Here is an 18156-nt window from a genome sequence, read left to right on the forward strand (position 1 = left end):
CTAGAAATTCCCTCCTATTAAATAACGACCTGGTGGGGTGGGTTTTTTTTGTTTGTTTTTTTTTTTGTCTGTTGCTGTTTGCCTTTAAGTTTTTAAATGTGTTTATTTATGTCTTGGTAGCAAGGAATGTGCTACAAACTAAACATTCAACCTAATACACCTGTATTCATTTCCTAGGGCTGTTGTAACAAAGTGCTATAAACCAGGGGTGGCTTGAACAACAGAAATGTCCTGGCTTCCATTTCTGGATGCTGGCAATCTGAGATCAAGATGTCAGCTGGGCCAAGCTCCCTGTGAAGGCTCTAGGACAGAATTTCTTCTTGCCTCTCCCAGTTTCCGGGGACTGCCGAGAATCCCGCTGGTCCTTGACCAGAAGATCCATCGCTCCAGCCTCTGACCTCCCCGTCACATGACCTTTTCCCTGCCTCTTCTATTCCTATAAGGACACCAGTTCCTGGATTTAGGACCCACTGTCTATAATGGTTCATCTCAAGATCCTTAAGTAATTCCATTTATAAGATCCTGTTAACAAATAAGTTCACAGTCACAGGTACGGGGCGGAGGTGGGGGTTGGTGAGAACTGAAACCTATCTTTTTGGAGGATACTATTCTAGTCCCTAGAGTCCTTCACTTCAACATCTCTTCAGGTCCCTGGTACTGTCATTAGGAGCCTAAGGGAGCCCACATCCTGCCTTTCAGCCACTTTTCCCTAACAGTCTCTGAGGGAGACGCAGGCACAAAGGACAGAAATCAAACAGATCACAGTGTGCAGGCTTCCCACCGGCGGAGAAGGGCCCTCCACGCAAGCTGGGTTGCTAAGAGACCTCTGACCTTGGCTCTTACCATCCCTTAAAACCACATGAAGGACGCTGTCGAGGACAGAAGGTGACTGCTGTGCTGGGGGTCAGCTCCAGCTCCAGGACACTTCAGTCTCCTGGAAGAAACAAATGGAAGAGCCAGATACCAGACAATTCAGAGACAGTCAGCTGCCCTCCCTGCCCCCATCCTATGGAGCAGAACTCAGGTCCCCCAAGAGGGAGCAGGGTATGGAGGGACCCTTCATGCCCCGTCACTCTGCTCCCTAGTTAGCATGACCCAGGAGATGTCTTGAAGTATAACTAAGCAGATTAGCAACAGTCCCCACTCAGGGAGAGGGCCCAGAAGGTATGGCAATGGAGGCAGGCAGATGGAGAGCCAGTTCCCTCTCCTAGAGGAAGAGTAATGTGTTTCCACGGCTGCCAGCCATGTGCGTACTATTTCATGAGCATTTTAAGAAAACAGTATTCCATCTGCATGTCCCCATGTATCTAATCTAGTCTATATACTTGTCACTTTCAATAGCTAATGAGATGGCATCAAAAATTTAAAGGGAAAAAAACCAGATGATCATCTTAATAAATGTCAGAAAGATGAAAAACTGAATCCAACACTCATTCCTGATTTTTAAAAATTAAATTAAATTAAAAAAACAAGCCTGGGGAGAGTTGGAATAGAAAGAGACTTCCACAATCTGATAAAAGGCATCTCTCAGAAACCCCAAAAGCATCATACTTAGTACTAAAATATTAAAAAGTCTGCCTACGTAATGAGCAGAGGGGTCTGCCCTGACCCATACTGTTTTACATGAAAAGTATTACTATTGGAAAGGGAAACATCACAATTTGCAGACAATTTGCTATTAAAATTTCAAGAGAATCAACTTAAAAACCCATAAGAATCAAAAAAAGAATTCAGTAAGTTTGCCAGGTCCACCCTCTTAACAAATATTTAATGAGTACCTACTATATGCCACGCACTTTTCTAAGAATTTAGGACACAGCAGTAAACATAATAAAATGTCTCCCCTCCTAGAGCTTAGGTCCCCGTGGCAGAGTTAACATAAAAAAAAAAAAAAAATGATAATCGATAGCCAATTCAAAACACAATGGGGAAAGAAAAGGATTTAATTCACAAAACCAAAAGGAAGCGCAAATCTCTGGAAATAAATCTATTGGGAAGTGCCCCAGCCCCACGAAAAGAGCACTTTAAATGTCATTTTGCTAATGACATTAAAGAAATATCACCATGAGTTGCTATGCTTTCCTGCTTCAACGATGAGGGACCTGGGGCCGCGGGAAGCTGAGCCATCTGCCTGAGTCACAGAAGCAGAGCGGGCAGTCAAGACCCTGTCTAGCTGATGTCAGGGCTGAGAGTGTGGCCAGTGGGCCACACGCCCTTGAACGTCTCCCTCAGCCTCAGTCTCCCTGCCTGGAGAATGGCAATGCCCACGCCTCTCCCCCATCCTGGTTATGAATGAAATACCGTATTGAAAGCTCTTAACTTAGGGCATTGAACCGGTGCCGGATAAATGCTAGTTTCTTCCTTGCTTCTAACTGGGAGAGGAATTGAGCTCCCAAGTCTTTATCAACACACTCGATAGCATAATAATAGGGGGAGAGAAGTATTTCCATCATGATCAATCAACACAGGCAGAACTAACTTGGGAGGCACGTGGGAGAGAGGTGGGTTTTTAAACCGACAGAATTTCTATTATACTGTCTTGCTTAGTGATTCACTGAGCTGTTTGACTTGAGAGACAGTGAATATGAGGGATGGAAAATGTCGATCTTCCTGAGCAGCTATTTTTCGTGATTAAATCACAGTGCCTTTTGAAGGGAGAAGCCTCTTTGCCTCTGGAGTGAGGTGAATCATGGAAAACGAGCAGGGAAAAGTCTCCAGCACAACTGCACAGGCTCAGGGACCCATACCAGGGTCACCACCTGACTCCAGGACACCACCACCCCCCAACCCCAGTTCCTAGATATTCCTGGGAGCCGACTGTGGTCTCCTTTTACCCTCATTGTACATTACATAAAATTAGGAAAACTCAGAAAAGAAGGAGAAAGTTCCCAGTCCCAGCACCCAATGTGAGAACTGCTTACATTTTGGGTCTATTTCTTTCTGGCTTTTTCCCTCCCATCTGTGCGTGTTTCTTTCCTTGTTTGCGTCATTGTAATCCTCCAATTTTGTATCTGGCCTAAGCGTGAGTAGGAAAGCACAGAATTAGAAACCAGAGTTTAAATCCCTTCACTTGCTAGCGGAGGGACATTGGAGTAGCTTTCTCTAGTCTGTGAGCTTCCATTTTCTCAGCCATTGGATGCGAGAATAAGAACACCAGTCCCAGAGGGCTTGGCCAGGATTGATTGGATAAAGAAGGTGAATTGCCTGTAAACAGTAGGCACTCAGTAAGTGGCCCATTCCATGCCCCTGGGAATCAGGAAGGTCCCAGACTGCAGAGGAAGAGCTGGTCCACAAGGCCGTAGGAAGGACTGGACATGAGGTCCTCATCTATTGGGAAGTGCCCCAGCTCTATGAAAAGATCCAGAGATCCTCACGACCCCTCATCAGAATCAGGGAGCTCTACATAGGGGCCTGAACCAGAGGCCGCTTCATCCCCTCTTCCATCTGCAAAGACCTTATTCCAGCATTTTGGTTCCAGCAGCTCAACATGGGATTTGGCCCTTGGATCCCTCAGCCATGGATGGACGGAGATCAGAGTCAGGCTAGTCTCTGGGAATGGATAGCCAGCTGCCTTAATTTTGGTATTTGCACTCTGACATTTTAGTTTTATATTGTATCATACACATTTTTTCAAGTAGCCACTATGTACTTGTTATCATATTTTTAATGTTCTACAAAAGTCGATTAAGGCAATGGACTGCTATGGATACTTTTCCACTGTCAAAGAGCAAAATTATTTCTTGAAAGATACACTTTGGTAAAATAGTAATAAGTCTGTGTTTATCTCTTGGGGGAATTCCTGGAAATTGTACAGCCTTCAAAGTAGTTGAGCCCTAAATATTCTGGTACCCAATCTCCATTTGTGGTTTTTCCCCACACATCTAACAGTTCTCCAACATCAGCTGGGCACTTAACAATTCAACTCAATTCTGACACTATCTACCTGGAGAGAGCATCAGATCCCACAGAGGAAGGGTTCAGTCCCACAAGACTGCACCCCCCCACCACCACGCACACACTTCAGACTCAGTGGTCAAGTTCAAGTTGTCACCTGTGCTTCTGAGTTACCAGCTATACATGAGAGATCCCCGCAGCACCCTCCTTGGGTTTGATTTGCTAGAGTGGTTCACAAAACTCAGAAGGACATTTTACTTATGAGACTACAGTTTTATTATAAAAGTTTTACTCTATATGAAAGGAAGAACCAGATGGAAGAAATGCATAGGACAAGTCATAGGGCAGGAGTGTGCAGTTTCCATGCCCTCTTCTAATATGTCACCCTTCTGGCATCATCTCGCTGTGCTCTCCAACCCAAAAGTTCCCCCAAACTCCGTCCTTTGGGGTTTTTATAGAGGCTGCACTACATAGGCATTGTGGAGGAGGAAAAATAAATTTCCCTCTACCCTTTCAGGTTCTTGGCTGAGAGCCCCCTAGAATAAAAGACAGATTAGCAGAAAAACAAATGGAAGTTTAACAATGTGTAAACCTCCCACATGCATGGGAGAGACCCGGGAAAACTGAGTCACTCCCTGAAATGGTCCAAGCCATTGCCTTCAATAACATCTTCAGATAAAGAGAAAAGAAATGTTTGGGGGTAGAAGAGAAGCCAGTTACAGAAGGTTACCAGGAAAAGCACAGTAAATAAGGGTAAGGTTGTTATGCATATTTAAACCATGGCCTTCTTCACTAATAAGAGTTTCTAGAGATTTAGTCACTCTTCTCTTCCAGGTACAGAGAGGGAGACACCCTTATGAATGGAGAATTTCCTTATAAATGTAAATGTCTTTTAGAAAAGTACAACTTCTTCCCAGTTTTCAGAGCTCTTCTCATGCCTGCTATTTCTTAAAAATAATTAGCCTAAAACAATTCAATGCCAAAGAGACCTATCTGGAGGTGGCAAATTCTTTTCCCCTTCAACACCATTGACTAAATCATTGGTCACTGACAACAGATTCAACCTTCAGCCCCGCTCCCTTCCCAGGAGGTCAGGGGAAAGGAACTAAAGTTATCCAACCCATTAACAGCAAGGTTGGTTCTCCTGGCAACCAGCCCCCATGTTGAGTTTTGATCCAAAAGATGCTTTATTAACACAACAGAAGACACCTTTGCAGCTCTCAGCAATTAGGAAATTCCAAGAGTTTTAGGAGTTTTATGCAGAAGGAAGGATGAAGACCAAATATGTATTTACTATAAATCACAGTATCACAAGCTCCTGCCTCTGAATGGACTGACCATCTCTCTGCATGTTTGATTCCCCCATCCTCTGAATGGAGGGGACCATCCCTAGTGTTTGACTGGCCCAAGCTCTACATGTACTGGCTCATCCCTCCTTCCTGTCCTGTGAATGTACCAGGGTTTTCATGACCTCCTCTGGTTTCTTACCAGATAGTCTTTGGAATGCTGCACATGACTGACAGAGGTCTTGCCTCCAGGTGACATGAAAATATTCTTTATCAGTTCTAAACTGAGAATTATTAATAACAATAAAAATATTTGGTTGGTGAAAGTCCATAAGATTTCATTATCTAAAGCACACTGAGTGTGGGGAATGCAAAGAGGATCCTCCGGCAATTTTTGTGTTTACAAGAAACCTGCTGGAAATCGTGAAGTCTCTGAAATCAGGATGTGCTTGCCAATGAGGACATCAGGGCTTTGCCTGAGGCTAAGATTCGATCACATGGGCTATCTCCACCTATCAGAATATCCAGTGGCAGAGTTCAGTGTTATTTCTAAATTGGAAACTAAATTCTTTCTTTTCGTTCTTTCTTACTCAAGCTCGATGATAGGGATGCTGTTCTAAAGCAGGGCATTTCCATAGAGGAAATCCTCCGGGGGAGTTTTTTGGTGATAGAAAGTTTGGGCACCGCTGTTTTAAATTATTCTCCCATCCATTCTTTCAAGAAACATTTGGTAAACACTTACTATGTGTCCAGATCTGTTCTAGTTCCTGGGGAAACAGCAGCAGCCTTGACATAGCTCGTGTCCTCATGAGCCAATATTCCAGTTCAGATCATTTAATGTGATCCGGAAGAACGTACATCCCATAAAGAGGTATCTGAAACTGCTTTGGTCTCACCGGTGAGACTGGTCTGAAAAGACACAGAATGGAGTAAACATCGACATCTTCAGCCACTCCCAGAGTGGCTCTGCCCAGGACTGTCCGCCCTCCTCATTACGGCAGGGGGAGGATCACCCTGGTGTGGTTGCTGTGGTTACAATTATTACTATTATTTGCCATATATTCAATAATTGCTATTTCTCATGTCCTTTACAATACATTATTCTTCATAGTATCCTCATGAGTTGAATATCATTGTTATATATAACACATAGAGAATCTATCAGAAATAACAGCAATCAAGTTGTGGGCTCATGGTCACAGAGCTAAAATGCAGCTAAACGAAGGTGAACAGATTTATTTGGCCACAATCCAGCATGCTACAGCCTTGCCATAGTCTCTATGTCGGGCATCACCAGAAGCACCATCAGTAAAATCTCTAAGCTACAGTCAGACAGTTTAGAGTGGCATAAAGATAGATACATAGCTCATCATCATCTTCAACCAAATGGAGAACTGCTCCCTGTGAACCAGTAAGAAAATGACAAGCAACCTGACAGCAAAAACAGGCAAAGGAGTTGACAAATATCGCCCAGAGCTGTAAACACAAATGAGTCACAAACATGTGGAAAGTTGCTTGACCTGCCATCATAAAGAAAGTGTAAGTTACAAGCACCCCCTCTATGTTGGCAAAAACTGAAAAAAGGAAAAGTCTGGAATTACCAAGTTGACCAGGAGAAGACCAAAGAGAAGTAGGAACAATCATAAGAGGATAATTGGCAGTGTATATTGATAAATGAAAATGATTTAGGGTTTCCTAATTATTTTGAAGAACCGTATCACTTATAACCATTTTTATTTTATTTCTAGGTATGTACTCTCAATAAATTCTTATGTGCATACCAGTCCAAAACAGCATTTTGTGTAAAGGTGAAAACCTGTTCTCCCACAAAAATGAAATAGATAAAGAAATTATGGTTTATAAGCACCCTGGAATAGTATATGGCTGTGAAAAATGAATGTTCTGGCTACTTGCATCAACAAGGAAAAAGCACTGAAGCAAGTCATAGAATACATATGTTAGAATTCCACTCACAGAAATATGTGATATATTTAATCATTTTAAAAATTTTATAAAAGATAGATATTTTCATCCAAAAAAAAAAAAAAAGATGCCCCTCTCTCTCTGAACGAGGTATTCAATTTCTCTGGAAATATTTAAACTTCTCTAGAATATGCTTTATTCACCTTGCTCCCTTCAGGGTGTGCACGGATGAAATGGGTCAGTGTGATGTCCAGCTCTTTCAATACACAGGGAAGAAGGGAGAATTGAAACCTAGACCTCTTGTGTCCAATTGCTGGAGCACCAATTAACCTGAAAACCACATCTTGTCTTCCTGGTAATTTTCCTCACGATGTTGGATAGGCACACTGGCAGCAAAGTAGCCTCAGGTCTGGCCTCCCACTGGCTGAACACGGGCAGAATCCGGACTCCCTGCCTCTCTCAGGACACTTGTTCCTAAAACGAGGTTAAGAGCTGCTCCCTGGCCTCCCCAGTGTGTTATTTTCAGACTACCTAGTAAATATCAAATCCCATGAAGGCTTTGCCTGCAAAATGCTTTTACCCCACCTAGGACAAAACCACCAGAAAGGTGTGAGGGTGCCCACCGCTGAAATTTTTACATGACAAATAACTCGAGTGTGGTTTTGTTTTTATTACCCAACAGCATATGGCCCCTGGAAAGAAGCCCAAAACGTGGAAAAGTACAAAGACAGGGACAGGAATGACCAGTCTTCCCTAAATCCTGCCACGGGCATCAGTTAACACTTGACATGTACATTTCACTCATCTTCTCTGGACATATATTCACACTCCTGTGCACAGGGCAACAAGAAGTCATTCATTTCGCCCAAAAATTTTAAGCTGATTTTTTACCTTTACCATTCCTATGCATTTATCTCTATATCCTTAATTCTTTTTTCTGCAACATTGTTTTAGTGGCTATCCAATAGTCTGTTTAATCATTCTCTTACAGGACATGGGTTATTTCTGATCTCTTTCACTAGCATAAATAATGTTAAAATGATCTCTTTTTTTCTTTTCTTTTTTAAAACTAACATCTTGTTGCTCGTGCTTTGTTCTTTCCTTCAGACAGATCCCTAGATGGGGGATTTCTGTCACTTACATGTATGTATCCCCAACTACTCTCAGGCGGTTCTGCCTCCTTTTTAATATCTGGAATACCATGTTTTTTATTGGGGAAAAGAGGCTGAATTGGGGAAGCCAGTCAAGAGTCTATTGTAACAGTCTGAGGGAAAAATAGCGAATGAAACCAGGACTAGCTGGCCACTGTGGAAACTGACAAGGGAAGATATGGCCCTAAAGTCCAAGTTCTCCTGATAGGCCGTGGGGACTGGATTTAGCTGGTAGGTGTAGAGTGGGAACCTGGTAACAAGAGAAGATAACTAAAAGAAAACCTGTGTGTCCACTCCCAGTGCTTCTGACACCAAATATGGGAGTTCTTCCCTGCACTGATCAATTTTCCAGTTCCTAGAAAACAACTAGATGTCATAGAATTTAAGGGTTTTATTTATTTATTGAGAGAGAGAGAGTGCAAGCACATAAGCAGGAGGAGCAGCAGGCAGAGGGAGAGAGAGAAGCAGGCTCCCTGCTGAGCAAAGAGCCCAACAGGGGCTAGATCTCAGGACTCTGGGATCATGACCTGAGCCCAAGGTAGATGCTTAACCAACAGAGCCTCCCAGGCTCCACTGGATGTCTTAGAATTTCATTCCATTCTGATACTAACTACCTGGAGCTGGCATCAGATCCACAGGTGAAGGGCTCACTCCCACCAGACTGCTCTCCCTTCAGATGCCAATCACAAGCAATGGGTCCTTTAAGGTACCCACACTTTTGTCAGACTTGGCTACAGAGTTGGGCCTTCCCATACCCATCCTCCACAGGGTCAAGAATTTGCTGGAAGGGCTCACAAAACTCAGGGAAATACTTAAACACTGACCACCTTATTAGAAAGGACATTATAAAGGATCCAAATCAACAGCCAGATGAACAGGTAGATAGTGTGAGGTCCAGATGGGTCCTGAGTGAATGAAGAAGCTTCCGTTCCCGTGCAGTTGGGTTGTGCCAACCTCCTGGCGTGGATTGTGGTCATCAACCTGACAGCTCTCAGAACACCAGAGTTGAGGGAATTTTGTGGTGGCTTCATCATACAGGCATAGTTGATTATTAACTCAATCTCTTAAGAAGGTGAGGGCGTGAGGCTAAAGTTCCAGTTCCAAATTTCTCATCGTGGCCTGATCCTTCTGGTGAGGAGCCCTCGTCCTGAAGTTTTCCAGAAGCCCACCAAGAGTCACCACATTAAAACAAAAGATGCTCTCAACATCCAGGAAATTCCAGGGATTTCAGGGCTCTATGTAAGGTGTTCCTACCACCCTTATCACTCTGGAAATTACAGATTTTAGGAGTTCCATGTCAGGGACCAGGGGCAGCAACCAAATATATATATTTCTTATTATATCACGATGACTCTGCCATTCCCAGTGGCCCTGGGCCTTGGGGTCACATGGTCTTCCTTTGGGTGATAATCATGGCACCCTACGCAGAGTGGGCGTTCATTCTAAGTAGCCATGTCTCTAGCTGCCCCTCTCCCCCATTAGCTGCCATGACTGGATGTTGAAATAGACTGAATTTGGAAAAGTACAATCAGGAAATATCTTTTATTTTTCCTCCCACCCAAACCTCAGGCAGCCCTCTTAACTATTTTGTCTTTTTCCCCCCACTCATTTTGGGTATTGGTGGAATTTTCAGGGATTCTAGCACTCCAGATGCGGCAAGCAAGCTTCAGTCTTTCCTCTAGGCCACGGCTACTCTCTCCACTTCTCAGGCCTGCTCCAAAACCCCTCTCCCAGTAGTGGTGTTTCAGGGGCCCTCCGAGGGCTACTTAGGGAAGAAAAGGGGCAATAGGAATGGGGTAAATTTCTATTTGGCTAACTGGTGCTCTCTGGAGCTCCTATGGTGGCCAATGCCCTCTGCCGTGGCTTCATTCCCCCTCTCTCTGTATCTCTCAATCTTTCTTTCTCTCTCTCTCACAGACACACACACACACACAGTGATTCCTGGTCCTTTCAAGGTGTCTGTAGTTTTCTGCCCTGGAGGTTCACATGCAGTCTTTCTACTGGTGTCCCCTCCAATGACATTCAACTCTATCAGCAAGTCTTTTCAAGATAGCACTCAACTGGCTATCTCAAGTTTCCTCCTGACCAGTGAGAACTCACAATCCTTTGCTTCAACAGACAGTGAACTTGTACCTCCTTCTCTTCTAGCTCCCTCCCACCTTCCTTCCTGAGAGGAAAATCCTTGAGACTCAACCAGGTGACGGTCTGGGGCTGCCAATCTCAGGGTACACTGGTCAGTTTCACTTGAACCCTTTATTATGCAACATCTGGTCCTGGGATATTCTGCAACTGAGCAAAAGTCGAACTGGAGATGAGGTGTGAAGCTCCCTTCTGGAAAAGATCTCCCAGTCTCCCCTTATTGCCCTATTCACTTAAATTCAAAGGGTCTTCTCCATTGGATTTCTATTTATTTCTCGTTGCTGAAAAATGAGTTATTGGTGAGTGGGTCAACTGTGGGATTCTGCCCAGTGCCTCTCTTTAGAAGGCAGGGTCCTTACCAGGCATTTCTCTAAACTCTGAGGTTTAGTTGAAATTCCAAGTCAAGATTTTATAAAACTCCACTTAACATGGTTATACTTCTCTCTTTTTGTTTGAAATCAACAAATTTCCATTAAATCTAAACATTCCTTTTACCTCTCAACTGAGAGTCTGCTTGCCTTCTCCAAAGTCAATGATTATATGACCCTTGTATTTTTTTATGTTGGGAGCCATCATCTTGTCAAAGGCTCCCTGGCCCAACACACTTGCTACTTGATACTGATTCTTTCTCCTGAGAGAGTGAGAGAGATGGGTGTCTCATGCACAACTGATCAAAGTAACCATTGGAGAAAGCCCTCAGAGAGAAAACCAGCAAGTGTGTTGTCAGAGTAAATGTACAGCCTTTGACTCGACAGTCCCTCTCTCACATTTCTACTCTGGGATGATACGAAACATGAATGATAGAAGTCTATGTTTTATACGAGGAATTTAGTGTCACAATCAATGAGTGTGAGCCAAAATCACTTGCATCATATCTGAACATGCATAAGCAGAAAAGAAAGCTTGTCTGCTCTCAGGGGAGTTTTGATCCAGGATATTATTGAGGCCGAGATGAGAAAATGTCTCTGTGTCCACTAAGACACCCCGCCACCTGATTACAGCTGGGTAAGATTTTGAAACACGAATCTGCATTATTTTCTTCCTATTTTTCTTTCCCTTATTCAGGCAAGTAGTCAGCTGTATGCTGACTCATTGCCTCAGGGATGGTGTGTTTCTGGGCAGAGAGGAGAAGTAGCCTAAAAGACTTCCCAGTTACTGTGTTCAAAAGGTAGGACTTTAAAATAGCTAGGAGAGTTTTCTAGAAGACCTAAACAGGAAGGTACTTGGGGCTTAAACAGAGCTTCTTGATCAAAGAAGATTTAACAGCAAGGCTTCCCTCACCTCAGAGTAGAAAGAGATACCCTGGGCATGAGGGAAGGAGATAAATCTGTGGCCAAGGGCCTGGTACCACTTGAACCACCACGGCAGGGAAGCAGCAAGACCCTGAAGAAATGACAAAAGAGCCAACAGAGGGCCTTCCTGAAGACTTCCCAGTGCAAGCATGAAACAAAAGTAGGCAGGATTCACCAGATCCAACAGACCCTGAGGACAGAAACTAGGGATCACCTGATGTTAACCTGTATAGAATACTCCTTGACCCTGCATAAGATCCCAGAACTTTGGCCGAACCCTACACACATGCTGGGACCTACAAAGAAAGGTCAAAGTGAAGTTTTCTCCCAGTCAGATGGGAAGCTTACCATCAAAAATTAAATTATAAAGCTCTATTTCTTACTTATCTGAGTTTTTGGACTGAGGTTTCTATCTACAACTCGGGCTTTCATCGGACATCAAATCCCATAGAGAAAATGAAGTTGACTTCTTTTGCACAAGACGAAGGACCGAACCTGCCAGCAATGGTGGCAGCTTGAATGGGGGAGTAAGGGAGCAGTCAGCTGACGCATTCATCTTCCACATTGCTGTGATGGCAAATTCTACATGAGGCTGAAACTGCCACCTCAAATTAGTTGTGTAGTTGCTCTAAATGGCACTTAAACTTCTACAGAGGAAACTAAATTTAGTTCCTCAGCATAAATGCAGTTGTCTGGTTGATGGGAGCCCAAACAAGCATAGGAACATGTTTTCAGAGACGATTAAATAATACATGTCAAGGCAGGAATGCAGGAGCCCAGAAAGGATGGAACTCTTCAGAGGTATGCTTTCACCCGAATTTCTGAGGAAAAAAAAAAAACAGAAAAGAACAATGTGGGGATGACTTGATAATAGGAAAGAAGAGAGGAAAAATTTTTAGTGCAGTCTTCCTGCCTCTGAGCAGCGAGTAGCAGAGAAGCCACAACAAATGGTAAAGAGGTCCTCGGGGTCTGAATTCAACTTTTATCTGACTGACTGTTCCTAAGGAGACAAAGTGGAGTCAGCCCCTGCTTCCCAAAGGGCTCCTGGTTAGTCCTGACGTGGGAGGGGGTGCTGAGAGAGAATTCCAGTTCTGTGCTGATATCCGTGTACTGACAGGGGGTGACTGGTGCTCCCCGGAGGCTCAGGAAAACACCATTGACATGATATTTGAGATGGAGTTGGAAGGTTGAGAAGTTGGGAAGGGAATTCTACACGGAAGGAGGAGACTTGGAGATATGAAAGAGTATGGGGAGTTCCGGGAATGGAGACACCTCTCACGTGATGGGTGCATGGACTGTGGGTGCTCTGGATTGAATGTGTCTCCCCAAAATTCATATATTGGACCCCTGATCCCCAGTGTGGTAGTATTTGGAGGTGGAGCCTTTGGGAGGTAATTGTGTTTGTATGATGTCACGGGGCTGGGGCCTCCATGGCGGTGCGTTGGTCTTCTTGGGCTGTGATAACAGAATATCACATACTGGGCGACTTAAACAACAGAAATTATTTCTCACAGTTCTGGAGCTGGGAAGTCCAGGCTCAAGGTGCTGGCAGATTCAAGGTCTCGTACAGCCTCCATCCTTCCCGGTTCACAGATAACCATCTTCCCTCTCTCGCCTCAGTTAGCAGGATGGGTGACGGGTTTTTTAATTACTTTATTTATTTTAGCAAGGAAGATTGAGAGAGAGAGAGAGACCACGAGGGGAGGGACAGGCAGAGGGAGAGGAGGCGAGAATCTCAAGCAGACTCCCTGCTGAACGCAGAGCCCAAAGCGGGGCTCAAGACTCTGAGATCATGACCTTCGCTGAAATCAACAGTCGGTGCTTAACCAGCTGAGACACCCAGGTACCCCTGTCTGGGCCTTTTCAAATAAAAGCACTAAGCTCATTAGTGAGGGCTCCACCCTTATGACCTAATTATCTCCCAAAAACCTGTACCTCCAAATACTACTCATAATGGGGGCTGGGTCTCAACATATACATTTGCAGGGGAACCCAAATTTTCAATCTATAGCAACAGGACTTGTACCCTTATAAGTGGATGAAGGTACCAGATCTCTCTTCCTTGACCATGTGAGAATACAGTGAGAAAGACAAGAAAGGCAGCAGCGATAAGGACTGAGAATTTTTCAGATTGATGAAGGAGAGCAAACCACAGATTCAGGAATCCCAGAGCACCACGCAGCAGAGGTCAGAATTAAAGCAGGCCTCGCTTCAGAAGCCGTGTGAGCAAAAAGAATGTGATGAAGTGTCCAAAACATTGAAAGAAAAAAGCCACTAAACCAAGAAATCCTTATCCAGTGAAATTATCTTTCAGAGTAAATAAGGAATGAAAACTTTCCCAAACAAAAATAGTAGGAAATCAGCAGTAGCATCTTGCCCTGCAAGAAACATTCGTAGGAGAAGTTCAGGGAGAAGGGAAATAATATAGACCAGAAATTTAGGATGACACGACGAAAGGAAGAGAATTGGGGAAGGAATAAATACAGCAAATAAAAGAATACAGGCTTTTATAAATAATAAAATAGAATCTGTTACAATAGTTCCCAGACTAATAATAAAATAGAATCTGTTACAATAGTTCCCAGACCCCCAAGTGGATGCCTGAAACCAAGGAAGGTACCAAACCTTACAAACACTGGGGCACCTGGGTGACTCAGTTGTTAAGCATCTGCCTTCAGCTCAGGTCATGATCCCAAGGTCCTGGGATCGAGGCTTGCATCCAGATCCCTGTTCAGCGAGCAGCCTGCTTCCCATCTCCCTCTGTCTGTGTTCCCTCTCCTGCTATCTCTCTGTCATAAATAAATAAAATTAAAAAAAAAAAACTTACAAACACTATGTTTTTTCCTATGCATACACACCTATGATAAAGTTTCTATGAGAAATTAGAGATTTGCATAGAGAAAATCTCACTAAGGGATTAAAAACAAGTAATACTAAAATAGAACAATGATAAGGATATACTATGATTACAGTCAGTGTGAATGTGGTCTCTCTCCCTCTCTCTTTCTCAAAACAGCCGATCGTCCTGGACTCATCCTACTTCTTGTAGTGATAAGAGATGATGACATGCCGCCATGATGAGATGAAGTGAGGTGGACGACAGGGGCATTGCGGCATCACGTTAGGCTACTATTGACCTTCTGATGACAGAACAGAAGGAGGATCATCCGTTCATCTGCTTCCCAACTGCAGCCGACTGCAGTTAACTGAAATGGTGGAATAGGGGGTGCCTATAGTAGTCCCCTTATTCCTGATTGATCTGAAAGATATCTTTAATAACAGTAACAATGCATTGGGTGATTATAGCATGTGGATGAGTGGAATGAGTGACGGCAATGTCATAAGAGATGGGAGACAGGAATTGGAAACAGTGTGTTATAAGCTACCTGCTCTACACCTAGCGCTCCCAGTGGGTGTGCGGATCCATCCTCTTGCCAGCAATGCACATGGCCGTTAGATTTATTGGTAAACCATAAAACCATCACCCAAATTGCAGGGATTTTATCTTACCTGAGTAAATAAGAGCTTAACTCCCAAATGAATAGTTACTGCTCAAGAAAGACATAACCTGAAGCTGTGTCATCAATGTGCCAGCAACGGAAAATTCCTTGGGCATGCGTCTTAACATCTGATCCGTGGGAAGGATCACATCCCATAGGCATGGGTCAAATTCTAAGAATTAGTATTACCAGTTTTTTAAGTATATTCATATTCTCAAAGAGCACCTCTTTGGTAATGATCCCCAAGTACATTGCCAATATCTCCAAGTGCACTCATCATTTTTTCCTGAACCCTGCACGAAGCAGCAGCTGTCATACCAGGATGTTCGGTGATGTGATAATTTGTATTTAAAATTCCCTAGGATCCAGTGAAAAAGTCACAAAAATCTAAAGTCGGATGAAGAAAGAGGAAGCACAGGATCTCAGAGCCCCCAGAGTCATGACTGCCAGAGTTCCAGAACTGTGAAGGGTTCGTGCTCATGGTCAAGAGTGGTCCACAGGGGCCCCTGGGTGGCCCACTGGCTTAAAGCTTCTGCCTTCGGCTCAGGTCATGATTCCAGGGGCCTGGGATCGAGCCCCGCATCGAGCTCTCTGCTCGGCAAGGAGACTGCTTGTCCCTCTCTCTCTGACTGCCTCTCTGCCTACTTGTGATCTCTCTGTGTCAAATAAATAAAATTAAAAAAAAAAAAAAGAGTGATCGGCAGAGTTTGCAGTTTCTGATGGAGAGGGAAATCACGGGACATGACCCGGTGCAGGAACACGAGTCAAAGTATCCAAAATACTTAGATGTTTCAGGTACCCCTCTGAATTCTCACACATCAGGCAGCGAGTGTTTACGGAGCTACTGTTGCTTGAGCACCCGCTGTGTCCCTGGAGCCATGCTCGGTGCCAAAAGTCAATGACAACCCCATCAATGTGGCTGACATTGATCAAGTATTTACTATATGTGTCAGGCCCTTTCTTGCATCCCTATGATCTCCTTCTGAGGTTGATATCTCTTCATTTTATGGATGCGAAGTCTGAAGTTAAAGCTGGTAAAGTGACCGTACAGGGTCACACAGCTAATATTTGCTAGAACTGGGGCATGAGCCCGAGCCCGCTGGATTCCAGAACTCCCAAATCACGGGGCTCTGTGTTGTCCTGGGAGATGAGTACAACACGGATCCTACCACCACAGAAATTGCAGTCCAGTTAGAGAGACAGACAGTCCAACTCAGGAGAGACTATGATACAGACAGGTGAGAGGGCTAAGTATGGGTCTGGGGGTCGTCAAGAGATGGGGCATTTGACCTGGGTCTTGAAAGATGAATAGGAATTTGAGGATGGAGGAGAATAGGAGGGCCATTCTGGGCAGGGGGGAAAGTGGTGTGAAGACAGGAGAGTGTAAAGGGGCGAATGCAGCGGGAGAAAGTATGTAGTTCCGTGTGACAAGAAACTAGATGGTGGAAGGAGGACAGAAGTGATAAGACTGTCTCTAGGAAAGTCGGGACAGAGGGCAGTCTATGTCAAGCCAAAGAGCTCCAACGTTTTACAGTCAGTCTCAAGAGCCTTTAGTAAGTTTTAAAACAAAAGTGTCACATGGTGAGTGCTACACGTTAGCAAAAAATGGCTTTAATTTACATACAGATTGCTCAGAATTCCTGTCCTATGCCCTGCAGAGACATGAAAGGATGGCTTATAAAAGTCCTTAAGTAGGTTCGGCCCCAAGGGAACATTTTAAGCCTTGTCAGAAGCGTAGGAGGTGGGGAGACGTCTCCTCCACCCATTCCTGCCAACCTGTAGCTCTTTGGCCCAGGGCGGCTACCTGCCATGGAAGCAGGATCAGAAGTGCGAGGCTGATGGGGGGCCTGAATCCCCAGTCACTGGGGCAGAAACAGAGCCAGCTGAGAGAAGCCCAGCCTGGAACTCACGCTGAAGTTACAGGGCTAATTTTAGGGACCGCAAACTTGGGACAAGCCCTTTGATCGACCTCACGTGTATTATCCCATGAGTTTGCTGCCGCATGAGATTATTTCGGGCCTGAAAGATCACTCTTCTGGGGGAAGGAAAATTTTTAGATTTCTCATAAACAGCTCACTTTTATAAGGAGAACTGAAAAGCTAAAATTAAACTGCCTCAATTATTTGGCTTCGAAACTGACTTCTGAAACTCACAGAGGACTTTGTGCAAATTACCAGCATCCATGAAAAAGTCTTTGCAAATCTCCAAGGGCAGCGATATCCTGGGAAGATCACTCCTGCCTCCAGTCCCCAGGCTGAGTGAGATGGCAAAGTCCAGGCGGGTAGGCCCTGGGGCAAAGTGTGCAGAGGCAATAAATCAGAAACTGACTTCTGAACAAGAGACCACCTCGGAGCCCCTCCGGTGGCCAAGGGTCATTTTCTACTCAGTCAAGATTCAGCCTTGCCCCTGGGCAGGGGTGGGAGGGGTTGCTTCTGGCCTTACTTTTTCTTCACTGCCCTGCATTTCTTCCTTGCTCAGGCCTCATCCGACATATCAGAGAAATTATTAAAATGGAGTTCAAGTTGCTCAAGGTGATAGGGGTAAGACTTAGCAGGGGCCTTGGGGGCAATGTCCCCAAATCGGAAACAGTCCAGAAGTCCATCAACAGGAGAGAAGAATATAGGGCTCTGCCATACTTCACACAGGTTTATATGAAGGATGTTAAGGTTCGTGGATGAATGTCAGAAAACACGATCTTGAATAACAATAAAGGAAGTTCAACATGACTCCTGGAGTTTGCTACCATTTCTTTAAAATCGTTGTTATTCCTGGGCTCCTACCCATGGAGTAACAATATAGAAACGTGCTCACTTTGGTTTAAAAAGTTTTCTCTGGGGAGGAAAGTTAAATGAGGCCGGGAAGGGCACTTAGGGACTTTAGTGCTGTGATGTTTTATTTGAAACAAAGGATTAAGAGATCTGAAAGGAATGGAGCAATGTTCAGGTGGCCGAACCAAGTGTCGTGGGCACAA

This window comes from Lontra canadensis, unplaced genomic scaffold, assembly GCF_010015895.1.
Source record: "Lontra canadensis isolate GAN:19392208 unplaced genomic scaffold, GSC_riverotter_1.0 scaffold5, whole genome shotgun sequence".
NCBI lineage: Eukaryota > Metazoa > Chordata > Mammalia > Carnivora > Mustelidae > Lontra > Lontra canadensis.